We start from the raw sequence: 16,149 nt of genomic DNA on the forward strand, positions 1-16,149 counted from the left end.
GGATCTTATTCATGCCTTTCATTTACGAATTCAGGATATGTGGTGTCCTAAAGACTTTTCTGGCCATACTAGGTTTTGTGAGTTTACTTTCTAATGAAACTAAATTATTGATAATATTGCAAAGGGAATCTAGAAGAGGAGCAAGAGAAAAAAAAGATACCTAAACTGCCTTGACTGACGGAAGAATAAAATGCTGTTTAGCTATTGTGGCGGCCTCAAATGTGCAACAAAAATCCTAGAATTAAGAGAAGTTTTTTAACATGCAGCTGGCAGCACATGTCAAACGGCTGTCAGAGAAGAGAGCAAGATCTAAATTCTAGATGCGCCCCACGTGAGGGGTCACTAAACACATCAAAGTCCTTTCCAAACGCTTGGTATGTTGAGCTAAACAGTTTCTCCTGTTAATTTTTAAACTTATGGATATTTCAAAGATAAATGAAACACAACTTCTAACTCATTTATGTGCATGTCATAAAAATGTGATTTTATATAAAAATCTCTTGGCTTTTAGAAGTAAATCGAGCTGATGCAATCAAAATAAGAAACTTCAGGGTATGAGGCAATCATTTCTAAAAAAAAAAAAAACAGCTCAAAAATTCAGGCCAGTCTATAAAGAAATTTTTGAGGTTCGAGGGCAAAATGTGAGATACAGGAAAAATGTAATAATCATTTTTCATAAAGATATTTCTTTCATTTACATGATTCATCTTTTATTCTGACATAATATCATCTCTTTCTCTCTCTATGTATATATTTTTGGTGTTAAAAATATTCTTTTAATGTAGTTGACATTATCTACTTTTTCTTCATTTATCATTTCATTATTCAGGGCATTTTTTTTCTTGAGCTACTTTATGGTGAGGTCTATCCTTTTTCTAACTTCTCACACTGACTACATATCTCATTAATTTTAAGATTTGCTATTTTTTTCCCCTAATGACTGTGATACATATTCCTACTAAAATCGATATGTTTCCTTTGAAAGACTGCTCCAGTATTTTGGGGGTGTAGTAGTTGTATTTTTATGCACTTCTAACTATTATCCACTTTAATCTGTTCTATGAGCCAGGTTTATTTAGAAGTGTGTTTTTAAATTTCCAAATGTTTAAAACATATGTTTTAAATTAACTTCAAATAATTGTTTTCTATTTTTATTTTATTTTATTTTGTTTTCTATTTTTAAAAATATTGTGCCATTATAGAAGTTCTTTGATATTTTAAAGATTTGCTTTGTGGTTTATTACGAGGTCAATTTTTGTGTGTTCGTGGATGCATAAAAGTGTTATGTTCTCTCATTTTGAGATAGGGTTTTCATGGATGCTAGCTACATCAAATTGTTAATTCTCTCGCTTTAAAATTCTGTTTATATCTAATAATTTCTTTTTATCTCATCTAGTTTTCTGAGACGGATGTGTTAAAATTTGCAGTTCTTGCTGATGTTTCAGTTTTAACCTGATAATTTCCTCATCTTGAGTATATTTATTTTCAGGCTACATAATCCAATACATAGAGTTTCAGAATTTTTATATATTTTTTTCTTGAATTATTCCTCTTTCATGATGTGTTGGCCCTCTTGATTTCTAATAACATTTGTGTGTGTGTGTGTGTGTGTGTGTGTGTTTTTACCTTAAAGCCTATTTTGTCTGGCATGAATAACTACATTAGTTTTCTGCCATCTTCTTTATGTCTTCATATTTTGTTTAGCTTAAACTGCATAGTTGGATTTTTTTAAAATCAAAATTGAAAATCTCTATCTTTTAATTAAGTAAACTCAGCCCATTTTAGTCATTTAAAAAGTTAATTTCTACCATGTCCATTTAAGTTTTATGCATACCATAATTTTTTGCTTCTCTTGTCCTGCTTCCTTTTCTTTTAGAAATTAAGTTGTTGTTGTGTTGCTGTTTTTTTTTTTTTTCTAAAATTCCCTCTTATCTATTCTTATTAAGTTATATACTGTACTTCTGGTCTTTCACTGGTAACACTTAAATATTTAGTATGCATACTTAACTGGGTTCTAATGTTAATGATTGTCTCAGCCATTCTCATGAACTGTAGAAACACAAGGGTTTGACTTAATACCAGATCACTCCCTCTCATATTCTATGCTATGTTTATCTCGTGGTTTAGTTGAGCCTCATCATTATGCTTTATATTTAGTTGCAATTTTTAAAGAACCTCTAAATCACTTGTAGTTATCTGCATATTCAATTAAGTTTGTAGTTCTTACTCAGGTTTTATGTAAATAAAAGTATATCATAGATGTATATATTTTATTTATATAAAAAAGAGTTAAAAATAAAAATGTTATTTGGGTGCCTGGGTGGCTAAGTCGGCTGAATGTTCAACTGTTGATTTCAGCTCAGGTCATGATGTTAGGGTCCTGAGATTGAGCCCAGTATGAGGCTCCATGCTGAGTGCAGAGCCTGCTTGAGATTCCTCTCCATCTGCCCCTTCCTCCTCCTTGTGTTCTCTTTCTCTCACAAATCAATCAATCAATCAATCAATGAAATCTTAAAAAATAATTAATGAAAATGTTATTCCATCCTTACTCCTGAAGAATAGCTTATTTGTTTATAAAATTCTCTATTTCCCCCAGCACCTTAACTATATTACCTCACCATCTTCTGATCTCTTTTATTGTCTTTGAGAACTCTGCTTTACTCTACACTAGTTGTTGTTCCCTTGTAGTTGGTCTGCTTTTCTCTCTTATACTTTTTTATTATTTTATCTTTGCTACAATATGTGCAGGGGTGAATTTAGATCCCTATCTTCCTGCTCCAAGCTCAGTATATTTATTGAGTCTGAGTGTCCTCTCTCTTTTTTCTTTTTTAAAAAGACCTTAACTATTTAAATTATTGAAATATAATTGACATACAATTTTTATTAGCTCCAGGTGTACAACATATTGATTTGACAATTCTGTACATTATAGAGTGCTCACCATGATGTCTGTCACCACACTTTATTATAACATTATTGACTTTATTTCTCATACTGTACTTTTCATCCCCTTGACATATTTATTTTGTAACTAGAAGTGTGTACATTTTACTCTCCTTTACCTATCCCCCCCACCTCCCTTCTTGTAACCATCAGTTTGTTGCCTATATTTGAGTCTGTGCTTGTGTGGTTGTTTTGGTGGTTAGTTTCTTGGATTCCACATATAAGTGAAATCATATGGTATTTGTCTTTCTCTCCCTGCTTTAGAAAATCCTCAGCAATTATTTACTTGAATTTTGCATCTCCCTTACTTTTTCCATTTTCTTGCTGGAACACTTATAAAACATGTTATTTATCCTCTCATATTTCCCTTTTCTTTATCTCTCTATACTGCTTTGTTAGTCATTTCTCATATCTGTCTTCCAATTCACCAATATTCTCTTCAGCTGTATTTCTTCTGCCTGCCAATTGAGATTTTAATTTCAGTAACTATGTTTTGTTTCTCAAAGATATAGCTTGGTTTTTCTCAATCTGTTTATTCCTTTTCAGTAGCATTTTTAAAACCTATATCGCCAATCATTTTAAACACACTTATCTTATATTCTCTTTTGTATTCTTATATCCCTACTACTAGAATTCTAATTCTTCTATTTACTGTGTGCCTGCTTACCCTTGCAGAGTGTATTGTGTCCTTGCATATTTTAATTTAAAAAAATGGAAACTAATCTTCATTGAGGTTTATGTTTTTCCTCTATGTGGTCTGGGTTATCAGAGTTTTTCTCAAGGGAGATTTTTATCTTTGCTTATCTGCTAAGATTCCAAAGGGGCACATTTGTCTGGAACGAGTTTTATGCTTATTTCTTAGCTAGGAAATTCCTGGACAAAGTGAGGGAGTGAAAATTTAAACCCTAACTTTGTGATCAGAGAGGGCTATGCTACTGAATTCTTAGGATTATTCCTACCTTTGCACCCAAATCCAGACAGAAAGAGGTAGTCTTTCTTGTTGCAACCCTGTACTAATGAGTAGGTGATTTTCTGGTCCAGCTTTCACAATCCAGTCCTAATAGGGTAATCTCAGTTCCCACCTTTGCTTTGTCTGGTTCCAAGACCTCAACTTATGTCCCTGTATGGGTATTGATGATTTAGGCTCCTGTAGTTCCAAAATCAAAATCTACTCCACTCCCTCCTATCTACTTTAGTATCAGGTCACATGTTTCTAGCACCTCTTTTGTGCTTTTTTTGTGTGTGCTTTTTTTTTTTAATGCTATGCTGTGTTTTTAAATATTTGGAGCATGAGGTATATAATCTGACCTACATTATTATCCAACCTGGTCTCAGGGATGTTTCCCTAGATTCAACACAAAGAATTGGAGAGTTAAAATATGAAACATAACCTCTTCTGAAAAAAATACTACTAAAAATAAAACTAACATCTTAAGTGTCCCTCTTGATGTTCTAAATTATATATTATATATTTGTGTTTCCTAAATCGTTCATCATTGCTGAGACCTCTGTTTTCTTGGAAGCCTTGGGCACAGAACAAGGATACTGTGGCTTGCAGAAACACATGCAGTTCCACGAACACCCGGTAGATGGCGTAAATATAACCAGCTTCCAGGGAAGGGCCTCAGTGATGTTCAGAATCAGAAGCAAGAGAACCATTTATCACTAAAAAGAGAGTTTTGATGGAGGGCTAAAGTTGTATGAAGTTTGAGGCAATCAGGGAAGTTGAAGTATCTTGATCTCTCCCAAACAATATATGAAAATATCTTCTGCGAGGACAACTCTATTTAAGTTTTGTTCAATTTCTTAAAAAAACAAAAAACAAAAAAAGTGGTTGTCCCAACAGTAGATCAGAAGGATGAAGAGGGGAAAATATCCAAAGTAGGGGAAAGTCTGAATTTTATGGAACATTTTCACCAGGTGATTCTTTCGTTGATGGTAACACTTTTTTTTTTCCTTTTTCCTTTTTTTTCTTACTCAGGTTGATTAAAAGTGGAACCCCCCAAAGACAAAACAAACAAAAAACCATATTTAGTCACTCTTGCCACAGCATGGACTTTCCTTTTCAGAAAAGGAACTTCAGGCCCTACTGAACTGGCAACCCCAACGTTGAGGGAGAGTCCCGCCCTTAGATTGCCCAATGCGCTGGGTTGTGGTAAGACCAAGGCTTGTCCAATTCCTGTCAACTCCAAGACGTGGAAGAAATTCCTTGTGAGACAAGAAAGTCTGCGGAGAAGAGCTTTAAAATCCACAGCCCTGGTGCCTTCATTTAGATGAATCCAAGTTCTCACTCTACCTCGCACTCCACATGTAGCAACAGAGAGACACATGCAGGTGAGGGCGCACACACTCAGCGTTCACACACACTCTGCGTGGAGGGCTTCCTCGTCCTCTCCTGCCCCCAACCCTGGAGTCCAGGATTTCCCAGAGGAACAAAACAGGACCAGTCTGAGTGGTAAGTGTTAAAGCCAAGAGGGGTGCAGAACGGCTTTTCCACGTGGGGCTAGAGGCCTCCTGTTCTGTTCTCCTAACATGTGGCCAGGGTCATTCTGGCTTTAGGAATTGGAGGCTCAGCAGGAGACGGCAGATGAAAGAATCCAGGGTAAGATTTAGTCACAAGAAGAGGAAAAAGGGTGATGCCAAATATTCAGATCCAGGTGTGAGTGGAAAGAGCAGGATGGGAGTGCAACTTTGATGGTGTCCGTCTCTTTGGATCAGATAGATTGGAAAGAGAAATATGCGCAGGGTAAGGCAAGAAATCACTAACACAAACGGGCTGGAACATACTGGCTGTGCTCCCGGCTGATCCTGGGCAACGTGGAAAAGACAGCATGCAATCCTCAGACCACCTCCCACCCACCCACCCCCATGGCAATGTCCTTTGTTGACTGTCCCAGAGGACACGGGTATTTCACTAGCAAGAGAGGTCAGTAGTGGAAAGACTGCATGATTTTGCTGTGGAGGGAAAGTCATTCAATGTGAGGCATCCAATTTTCATAGCACGAAGTGAGCTCATGAGGATGAGCATTACTACTCCGCGGTGAGTAATGTGTTTGTGAGGATGTGTGCGTAAAACCGAGATGTTTTCCCATTGCATTAGCTCTTGGCTTTCCTTGTTTGTTTCTATTGCTGCAACTCTGTGAGGGAGCTAGCGACCGTTCCCTTTTATCAGTGACCGATTCAACACCCTCTTGTCACATTCATCACATTTTTCTCATTTTTTTTTTTCCCCGGGACTCACAGTTCTGATTCTGGCCTCTCCTGGGGTTTCAAGATGATTAATCTCTCTCATTCGTTCCTTTTCAGCTTTGTGTTAAGCAGTGGTAGAAGCAATCACATGCCTTCTTGCTTTACTTGGAAATCAACTTTCATGTTTTCCAATCACTGGAGTTTTTGTGGGACTCTGAATGCAGATTGAGAAGTTCGCTTGGCTGAGTTGCCAAAAACAATTAAATTCAAGTGAAACATTTTTATTTAAATCTCCATGGAATCCTGCTTGGGTTTTTTATTTTCCTTACTTTGCATAGATATTAATGATATTTACTCTATAACCAGTAATAGGATAAAAGATAGATGCATTTTTTTCTTCTCTAAATATTTTCTTATTTAGAAGAACAGTCTACTAACGTGTGGCAAACAAATTTAACATTTGATTAGACACAGGCTAAATTACAACCCCGAGTATAGCAGTTGAATAGAGACCTAGTGCAGGCACCCATCTGTGGAAAGTTATAATTGCACCTAGACTGTTTTCCTCACTGGCTTCCCCTTGAGCTCCAGGACAAAAGTTGAGTAACAAAAACAATCTATTCTTCAGTTTTATTGTGAGAAACAAGGGGCAAGTGTTTAAGTTTCTAGCAGCCCAAAGGGTTGGTAAGACGGTAAGAACTGACAGGTTGATTTTTACAATTACTGCTATTAAGCGCTCCACACAGTGGTTCTCAACCGGGAACTATTTTGCATCCCTCCTCATCCCCACCCCAGGAACATTTGTCAATGTCCAGAGACAGTTTTGGTTGTCATAACTGGGGGAAGGGACGCTGCTGGCTTCCAGAGGGTAGAGGCCAAGGATACAGCCAAACATCCAATGCACAGGACAAAGGGACATTCCCCAACAACAAATGATTTAGCCCCAAATGTCACTAGTGGCAACACATTGAAAAATGCTACTGTAATACTTTGTCTAAGGAAACAAAAACTCATACTACATGACTGATTTACATAGGTTAGATTTTTTTAACACCTTTATTGAGGTATCATTCACACACCAAAATATGTACACATTTGGAGTGCGTAATTCAGTGTCGTTTAGTTTGTTTGCAGATTGTGCAATCGCCACAGTCAATTTTACATTTTGGTCACCCGCCCCAAAAGTTACATTTTCATTCACTTTCGTCATCATCCCCCCTCCCCAAGGCCTAGACAACCACCCACCTACTTGCTATCTCTGAAGTTTTGCCTATTGCGTATATTTCATATCAATGGAATTATATGATATGGTACCTTTTGTGTCTGGCTTCTTTCACTGAGCATCATGTTTTCAAGGTTCATCCATTTTGTGGCAGATGTCAGTACTTCATCCCTTTTAATTGATGAACAATATGGTATATAAACAAACTATATCTTATCTATGCATTCATCAGTTTATGGCATTGGAGTTATTTCTACTCTGGCAGTTTTGAAGAGTGCTGGTTGAACATTCAGGTACAAGTTATCATGTGAAAGTATATTTTAATTTCTCTTGGGCACATACCCAAGAATAGAATTAACAGGTCCTATAATTAACAGGTCATGTTTCCCATTTTGAGGAACTGCCATACTGTTTTCCAAACTAGTGCACCCATTCTGTATCACCACCAGGAACATAGGAGGTTCCAATTTCTTCACATTCTGTGTCTTTTTCATGATTGTTATCTTAGTGGGTGCCAAGTGGTATCTCACTGTGGGTTTGACGTGCATTTCTCTAATTAATAATGAGGTTGAGCATCTTTTAATGTGCTTATTGTCCAGCTGCTTATCTTCTCTGAAGAAATGTCTATTTTTTAAAAATATTTTATTTATTTATTCACGAGAGACACACAGAGAGAGGCAGAGACATAGGCAGAGGGAGAAGCAGGCTCCCTGCACGGAGCCTGATGTGGGACTCAATTCCAGGACCCCACCTGGCTCATGACTTGAGCTAAAGGCAGACACTCAACCAGTGAGCCACCCGGGTGCCCCAGAAGAAATGTCTATTCAGATCAATCATTTTTTAATTATATTTTTTATTTTTTATTATTGCCTTGTTAAAAAGTCTTTGTATAGACACAAGTTCCTTATCAGATATGTGGTTTGCAAATATTTTCTTTCATTCTGTGGGTTGTCTTTTCACTTTCTTGATGGTGTGATTCGCAACCTAAAAGTTTTCAGTTTCGGTAAGTTCCAATTTATCTATTTTTTTCCTTTTGTTACTTGTGCTTTTTACATCATATTTAAGGCTTTATTTCCATATTCCCTCTTAAGAGTTGTATAATTTCAGCTCTTGGATTTAGCTCTATAGTCTATTTTGAGTTAATTTTTTTGTATAACAAAGGCATCCAGCTTCATTCTTTTCCAAGTGGACATCCAGTTGTGTCAGCACCATTTGTCAAAAAGACTTTTCTGGCACCATTGAGTTGTCTTGGCTCCTTGTTGAAACCAATTGATCATAAATGTGAGAGTTTATTTGGGGTCTCTATTCTATTTTATTGATCTGTCTGTACTTATGCCAGTACTACACTGTCATATTTATTGTAGTTTTGTAACAAGTTTTGAAATCAGGAAGTATGAGTCTTCTTTGGACTTTGGTTGTCTTCTATATTGTTTTAGGTATTCTGTGTCCTTTGAATTTTCACATAAACTGTTAATTTTGGAAACACAATCAGCTGGGAATTTAATAGGCATTGCATTGAATCTGTAGATCAGTTTGAGAAATATTGCCATTTTAACAATATTAAGTCTTTAAATCCATGAACATGGAATACTTTCTCATTTGTTTTGCTTTTCTTTAATTCCTTTCAACAATTTTTTTTGTAATTTTCAGTGTAAGAGTCTTATATTACTTTTGTTAAGTTTATTCCTAAATATTTTTTGATGCTTTTAAAAATGGAATTTTATTTTTTAAATATAAATTCAATTTGCTAACATACATAGCAAACATCATAACATACATAACATCATTAGTTTCAGATGTAGTTTTTAATAACATCATTTGGATATAACACCCAGTGCTCATCACATCATGTGCCCTCCTTAATGCCCATCATACAGTTACCCCATCTCCCGCTTCCCCCATGACCCTCAGTTTGCTTCCCAAAGAGTCTCCTTATGTCATTTTCAGATTGTTCATTGCTAGCATATAGCAATACAATTGATGTTTGTAAATTGATCTTGTGTCCTGCAATCTTGATGAACTCATGACTTTTTAGTGGATTCCTTAGGATTTTCTACAAGATGCCATATGCAAATAGAGATAATTTGCCTTCTTCCTTTACAATCTAGATGGGTTTTCTTCCTTTTATTTGCCTAATTTCCCAAGCTAGACCCTCCAATACAATGTTGAATAGACATGGTGAGAAAGGATATGTTAATATTGTTCCCAATCTTGGGGAAGAAGCATTCAATCTTTCATAATTAAGTATAATGTTATCTGTAGATTTTTTGTAAATATCCTTTATTGTGTTGAAGAAAATTTTTTCTCTTCCTAATTTGTTGACTTTTTAAAAAAATAATGAATGGATATTAGATTTTGTCAAATGCTTTTTTGCTCTTTTGAAATGACCATGTGGTTTTGTCCTTTATTTTATTGATATGGTGTATTACATTGATTGTTGTATATTATTTTGTTGTTGTATGTTAAACCAGCCTTACATTGGTCATAGTGAATAATCCTTTTTACATATTGCTAGATTCAGTTTGTTAGTATTTTGTTGAGGATTTTTAGGGTCTATATTCATAAAAGACATTGGTCGGCAGTTTTAAGAGTTTTCTTAGGATGTATTTGGTTTTTGTATCTGTAATACTGGTCTCATAGAATGAGTTGAAAATAGTTCCCTCCTTTTTTATTTGCTCAAATAATTTTTGAATAGTTGTATTTATTTATCTTATTTTTGCGGGGGGTGGGGAGCAGAGAGAGAGAGAAAATCTTAAGCAGGCTCCACACCCAACACAGAGCCATAGGGATATAAGATCTCACGATCCTGAGATCACGACCAGAGCGGAAATCAAGAGTTGGGTGCTTAACTGACTGAGCTGCCCTGGCACCCCTCCTTTTATATTTCTATAAGATTGGTAATGATGACCAATCTGCTCTTTCATTCTTTATTTTAATAATTTGGGTTTTTTATTTTTTCCTTAGTCAGTCTAGCCAAAGCTTTGTCAATTTTGTTGGTCTTTTCAAGGAACCAACTTTTGGTTTCATTAATTTTTGCATGTTTTTTCTAATCTCTATTTCATTATTTTCCACTCTAATTTTTAGTATTTATTCCCTATACTTACTTCAGCTCCAGTTTTTTGTTATTTTTCCAGTGCCTTAAGGGGGAAGTTTGGGTTATTGATTTGAAGCTCTTTCTTCCTTTTTAATGTAGGTGTTTCTGGCTATGCATCTCCTTATAACCATTTCTTTACTTGTATCCTGTATGTTTTCATGTGATGAGTTTAGTTTTTATTCATCTCAAAGTATATCCTAATTTCCTTTGTGATTTATTCTTTGATTGATTATTTAGGAGTGTGCTGTTTAATTTCCACATATTTGTTAATTTCTCAAATCACTTTTTATTATATATTTCTAATTTCATTCATTGTGGTTCATAGAACATACTTTACATGATTTCAAACTTTTGAAATTTACTGAACCAAGTATAAAGTCTATCTAGGAAAATGTTTCATGTGCGTTTTGTACTATAAATAAATAGTAAATTTATTTATTTATGTATTTATTTATTTATTATAAATTTGTAGATATATGTACTATATTATATTATATGTATATTATATATGTACTGTATTATACATATAGTACAATGGTCTATAAATGTTCATTAGTTTTTGTTTGTTGATAGTGTTGTTCAATTCTTATATCTTTTTGACCTACTTCCTAGATGTTCTATACATTATTGAAAATGGGATATAGGAGTCCTCACCAATTATTGTTGAATTGTCTATTTCTTCTTTGATTCTGTCTGCTTTTGCTTCATGTGTTTTAGGGTATTGTTGTTAGTTGCATATATGTTTTCAATTATTATATTTTTCTGATCCATTGACACTTTCTTCATTACAAAATGTCCTGTTTATCTCTAGTAATATTTTTTTTTTGCCTTCAAATCTATTTTCCCTGATACTAGTAGTATTTTTCTGGTTACTGTTTGTATAGTATAACTTTCTCCACACTTTTTATTTTCAATATATTTGTATTACTGAATCTAAGGTTTGTATCTTGTGGACAGCATATAGTGGAATTATGTTTTCTTATCCAATCTAAGAATTTCTGCCTTTTGATTAGACTGCTTAATCCATTTCCATGTAATGTTGTTATTGATATGGTTGAATTTGCAGCTTTCATTTTATGTTTTGCTTTTTATCACATTTTGTTCCTCTATTCCTCCTTTACCCACTTTCTTTTGCATTGAATTCATATTTTAGTGTAATATTTTAATCCCTCCAATGACTTTTCAAGTATATTTTTTAGTTATTTTCTCAGTGGCTTAGAGTAAGTTATTTTCTAGAGTTTATAGTATATGTCTTAACTTATTGAAATTGACTTTAAACTTATGCTAACTTAATATCTATAATAATTATAATAATGATATTATTATTATTATTAAAGATTTTATTTATTTACTAATGATAGACACACAGAGAGAGGCAGAGACACAGGCAGAGGGAGAAGCAGGCTCCCTGTAGGGAGCCTGATGTGGGACTCGATACCCAGACTCTGGGATCACAACCTGAGCCAAAGGCAGATGCTCAACCACTGTGCCACCCAAGCATCCCTGTAATATTGTTATACATATTATCTCTCTGTATGTTACAAATCCTACAATAAATTGTTGTAATTATTACATTATACAATTTTATATCTTTTAAGGAAGTTAAGATGAGAAGGGAGAGAAAGTATAGATCTAAATACTTTGTTATGTCAATCTTTGTATTTTTCATTTCTTCTTCTCTTCATTTGTTCCTGTAGATTCAAGTTACCATCTGGTGTCATCTCATCACCGCAACATAGCTTTGTTCCCTTCCACCTCTTTTATGCTGTCATAGTCAGATATATTACATTAATATATGTAATAAGCCCTGAATCATACCCTGAATAAAGTTCTACATAATATGGTGAAGTGATTAGTTACTGCAGCCCTGGGTCCCATGTAGGTAAAAAAGGAACACCCAAATGAAATAACTTCTTTCCAGCAAGATATAACAATGGCAATTAAGAGACTTCATAACTTTGTGATCTCTTTGAAGGACTGACTAAGGCTGGGTCTAAAGATCTCCAATCCATGAAAGAGTGCTTCACAACTGGGAACTTTTTTTGAATAGGCCAACTATTCCCTGAAACCATCACAACCAAGGCTTCCATGTCTGATATTCCTGTGGTTATAGAGACCCAGCTTGAGTGCTGTCATTAATATTATTATAGAGTTTCTTCTTGCCTATATAAACATTTCAATAATTAAGAGGTTAGGCATAAAGACATCTGCTATTTTGGAAAGCTGAGTAGTGAGTGACTGGTTTTTACAATGATTCATATTTCTGAATTTTAAAATTTGTTCAGCATCCCAAGTCTGACAAGTTTAAGAATGAAATGAAATGCAATATTGGCAACAGAGGTGTTTTCTGACTCATGAATAAGCCATCCAGGTAAAGGCAGTACCTGTCAGACAGGTTGGGCATGTTGCTAGATCACTTTCTCCATGCTTCAGCAGAGGGTGATGTCTAGACACCCACATAAAGTAGTTTCCTGCTAAAGTCAAGAAATGCTGGGAGTTTAACTGAAACCTTCACTTTCCAGAAAAAATCAATATGCTCAGCAAATGGTTTCAGTAGATTTAGCAGGTTTTTGGCTACAGAGACTCTAGTTTGGGGCCTTTCTTGAAGAAGTTTAAGAAGTTTCCTCCCCTTTCCTTTTGCCTTTGCTTTTTTTTAAAATAAATTTATTTTTTATTGGTGTTCAATTTACCAACATACAGAATAACACCCAGTGCTCATCCCGTCAAGTGCCCCCCCCATGCCCGTCACCCATTCACCCCCACCCCCCGCCCTCCTCCCCTTCCACCACCCCTAGTTCGTTTCCCAGAGTTAGGAGTCTTTATGTTATGTCTCCCTTTCTGATATTTCCCACACATTTCTCCTCCCTTCCCTTATATTCCCTTTCACTATTATTTATATTCCCCAAATGGATGAGAACATACACTGTTTGTGAACATACACTGATTGACTTACTTCACTCAGCATAATACCTTTTGCCTTTGCTTTTAAGAAAACCTGTCAACAAACTGCTTCAGGTTTTGTCTCAACTCTATCCTCTTATGCCCAAAGAGTTGAGCTGGAATTTGAGCTTATTTGTTACTCCTGGAAAAGAAGGTATAGCCACTCCCAACTGCTATCCCAGGTAGGGCTGTGTTGGGAGCCTTGTGAGGGTATTTTTCATCCTTGTTTTCTCTGATTGTGTACTCACTCTATCAACGACATGAACGTTTAGCATTTTGTCTTTGACATATGGACTATCAAAAATGCTAAGATATTGAGTACTTAAAACTTTTAAAAACTGCTTCACATCAGTGGCTATTGGTCTGTGATGCACTCTGGAAGTTGTCTGTTGACTTTTACCAGCAACAAAGAGAAATGTGAAGATAAAATACTTCAATCTTTGATGAGCTCCAGTCAGAGATGATTTTCTCTAGAATAAGTCTGTCATTTTTGTAAAGATAGGTGATTTAGACTATGTTAAACTTTCTATTCTGCAATTGTATTGTTACTTCCTTTTGCCTATAAACTTGGTATTCGTTCATTTCCTCAAAAAATAAATGCTGTGTTGTTTCATCACAGTGCTCATATGAAAAAGTCACACCATCAGGAGGTCTGCTCTCTCCCCTTTCTGAATTATCTGCCAGGTCAGGATGGGGCATACCATTTAGCTTATTGAGGGCAATAATGGGGGGATCTAGCTTTAGTCAGTGTCCTGGATATGGCTTACATGATTTTCTTCATCATCACTTGCACCTGATTTTCTGTGTCAATTTATCCAAACCAAATTTTAATTATATTTGAAAAGGCCTGTTGTCATTCCCTTTATGAATTTTTAGCATGCTTGCACTAACTCCTCCACCAGGTGTTAAGGGAAGAAAGCCTATATTCTCCTCCCTGCACATCTAGTGCATTATCAGTGGAAGAAATGGTACTCGATAAGCAGTCCCTTTTCTTCCTGACACTGGTTCTCTTAGGTACATTCACAGTATGAGTTAGATATATGGATGGTTTCTCAACCAAAATGCTTGGTTCTGAACCTCTCTCCAAATTTCACTATAGACCAATCTCCAGACTATTTTACGGCTATGAAAATCAGGTTCTTTCTGTGAACATATGTGTTCTTGTTTCTCCTCAGAGGAGTCTGACCAGAAAATATCCAGTGATTTCCCTTAGTTACAGGGACACTCCTCTGAGAAGGACTTAGTCCCAGGTGTGGTTCAAGTATTTTGACATTGACCTGTTGACATTCTGGCAAAAGTACTAATTTCCACTTGGGAGGTCAAGATACAACTTAGTCATAGTCCTGTATTTGGAACTGTCTTCAGCTACATGCAGCTGAGCAAATTTGACATGTTTTCATGACTTGAGAGACTCAAGCAGGCAGTGTAGGGATGGCAGAGGAACTCACAATGTCATCAGGGACCTAGGTTCCCTCTTTCTTTCTACTCAGACATTCTTAGCACAGGTTTGCTTCTCCACATTGCAAGAGGGCTGGCTGTTATACCACCAGCAGGAATAGAGAAAGGGTGAAAGGAAAAAGTGACACATTCTGTTAAGTAAAATCTTGTAAAGAGATCTTCCAGAGGTGTGTGGACACCTTACCCAAAATTTGGTTTAGGTGTTGAAACTGATGACATGGTACATGTATCCACCAAGGGTATGGCAAGTTTTACTACTGACATATGAGGCTTTAAGGGGTGAGCAAGGCAGGCTCCCAAGATGATCCAAAAATAGAACAGAGACTGCTGTGTCCTTTACTGAGGGTAGGAAATGTGGCCAGGGTGAGAGTTCCTGCATGTGGGTAGGAGCTTATGGGGTTGAAACTTTCCACCATGTCAAAGGAGGGAGCATCTAGGCTTCTTTATCAGCCTCCTAGATGTGGGGCAGAAAAGGAAGGGAGGTGGGGCTTGAAAGCAGTCAGATATCAGAAATGGAGTCAGACTATTACACCAGCTCAGTAATCTTCTGCTTATTCCTCATAGGTGGCTGAGAAGTGTAATGTTTTAGCTGCTATAATAGACCTTTGACTCTTCGGGTATAAAGATTTGAAGATGCTGGTGAGTTAGGCAAACATCAGTCTCTTCTCTCCTATTGTCTTCATTTAACAATCATAGGAAAAGTTCCTCCTGTTGTTCTTCATTTGGACATTAAAAGTGATTTTGGCTGTCCATCAAGATCAATGGTGTTCACGCACTCTGCTTATATTTGGTAGATGACCAGATCCAGTGAACTACTGCAACTTGGGCTTTCCCAAGGCTTTCAGAGGAGCAACAGGGAAACTCTGAGAAGGGAGCTGGTAGCTACCCTTTGGGCTATAGTAGGACCCATAGTGTGTGTTCAGTTATAAATACAAGCATATGAACACAGGCATCTTTTTTTAATTAATTATTTATTTTTTTAATAATACATTTATTTTTTATTGGTGTTCAATTTGCCAACATACAGAATAACACCCAGTGCTCATCCCGTCAAGTGCCCCCCTCAGTGCCCGCCACCCAATCACCCCCACCTCCCGCCCTTCTCCCCTTCCACCACCCCTAGTTCGTTTCCCAGTTAGGAGTGAACACAGGCATCTTAAAGCTTGATCACAGTCATACCTCCTTTGTTAATTGCAAAGACAAAATGAACATACATCATTTAAAAACCAGCCTAAATCTGACTTCTGAGTTGAAGGCTGTAATGCTTTAAACTCAAGGAAGAAGTCCTCTGAAAGATATTTCA

At 36.2% G+C, this 16,149-nt stretch overlaps 1 protein-coding gene across 2 annotated transcripts in view; it reads left to right on the forward strand.

Annotated features, from left to right (window-relative positions):
• Nucleotides 1-5,379: 5,379 nt before the first annotated feature.
• Nucleotides 5,380-16,149, forward strand: part of KCNJ15 (potassium inwardly rectifying channel subfamily J member 15) — a 78,564-nt gene continuing 67,794 nt past the window's right edge. Inside the window, exon 1 of one of the 2 annotated variants that reach the window (XM_077879201.1) lies at nt 5,380-5,398. The gene's annotated coding sequence lies outside the window, so the exon portion shown is untranslated. The remainder of the gene's footprint in view (nt 5,399-16,149) is intronic. The other variant, XM_077879206.1, reaches the window with a different exon arrangement.

Source organism: Canis aureus, chromosome 30 (genome assembly GCF_053574225.1).
Source record: "Canis aureus isolate CA01 chromosome 30, VMU_Caureus_v.1.0, whole genome shotgun sequence".
Taxonomy (NCBI): Eukaryota; Metazoa; Chordata; class Mammalia; order Carnivora; family Canidae; genus Canis; species Canis aureus.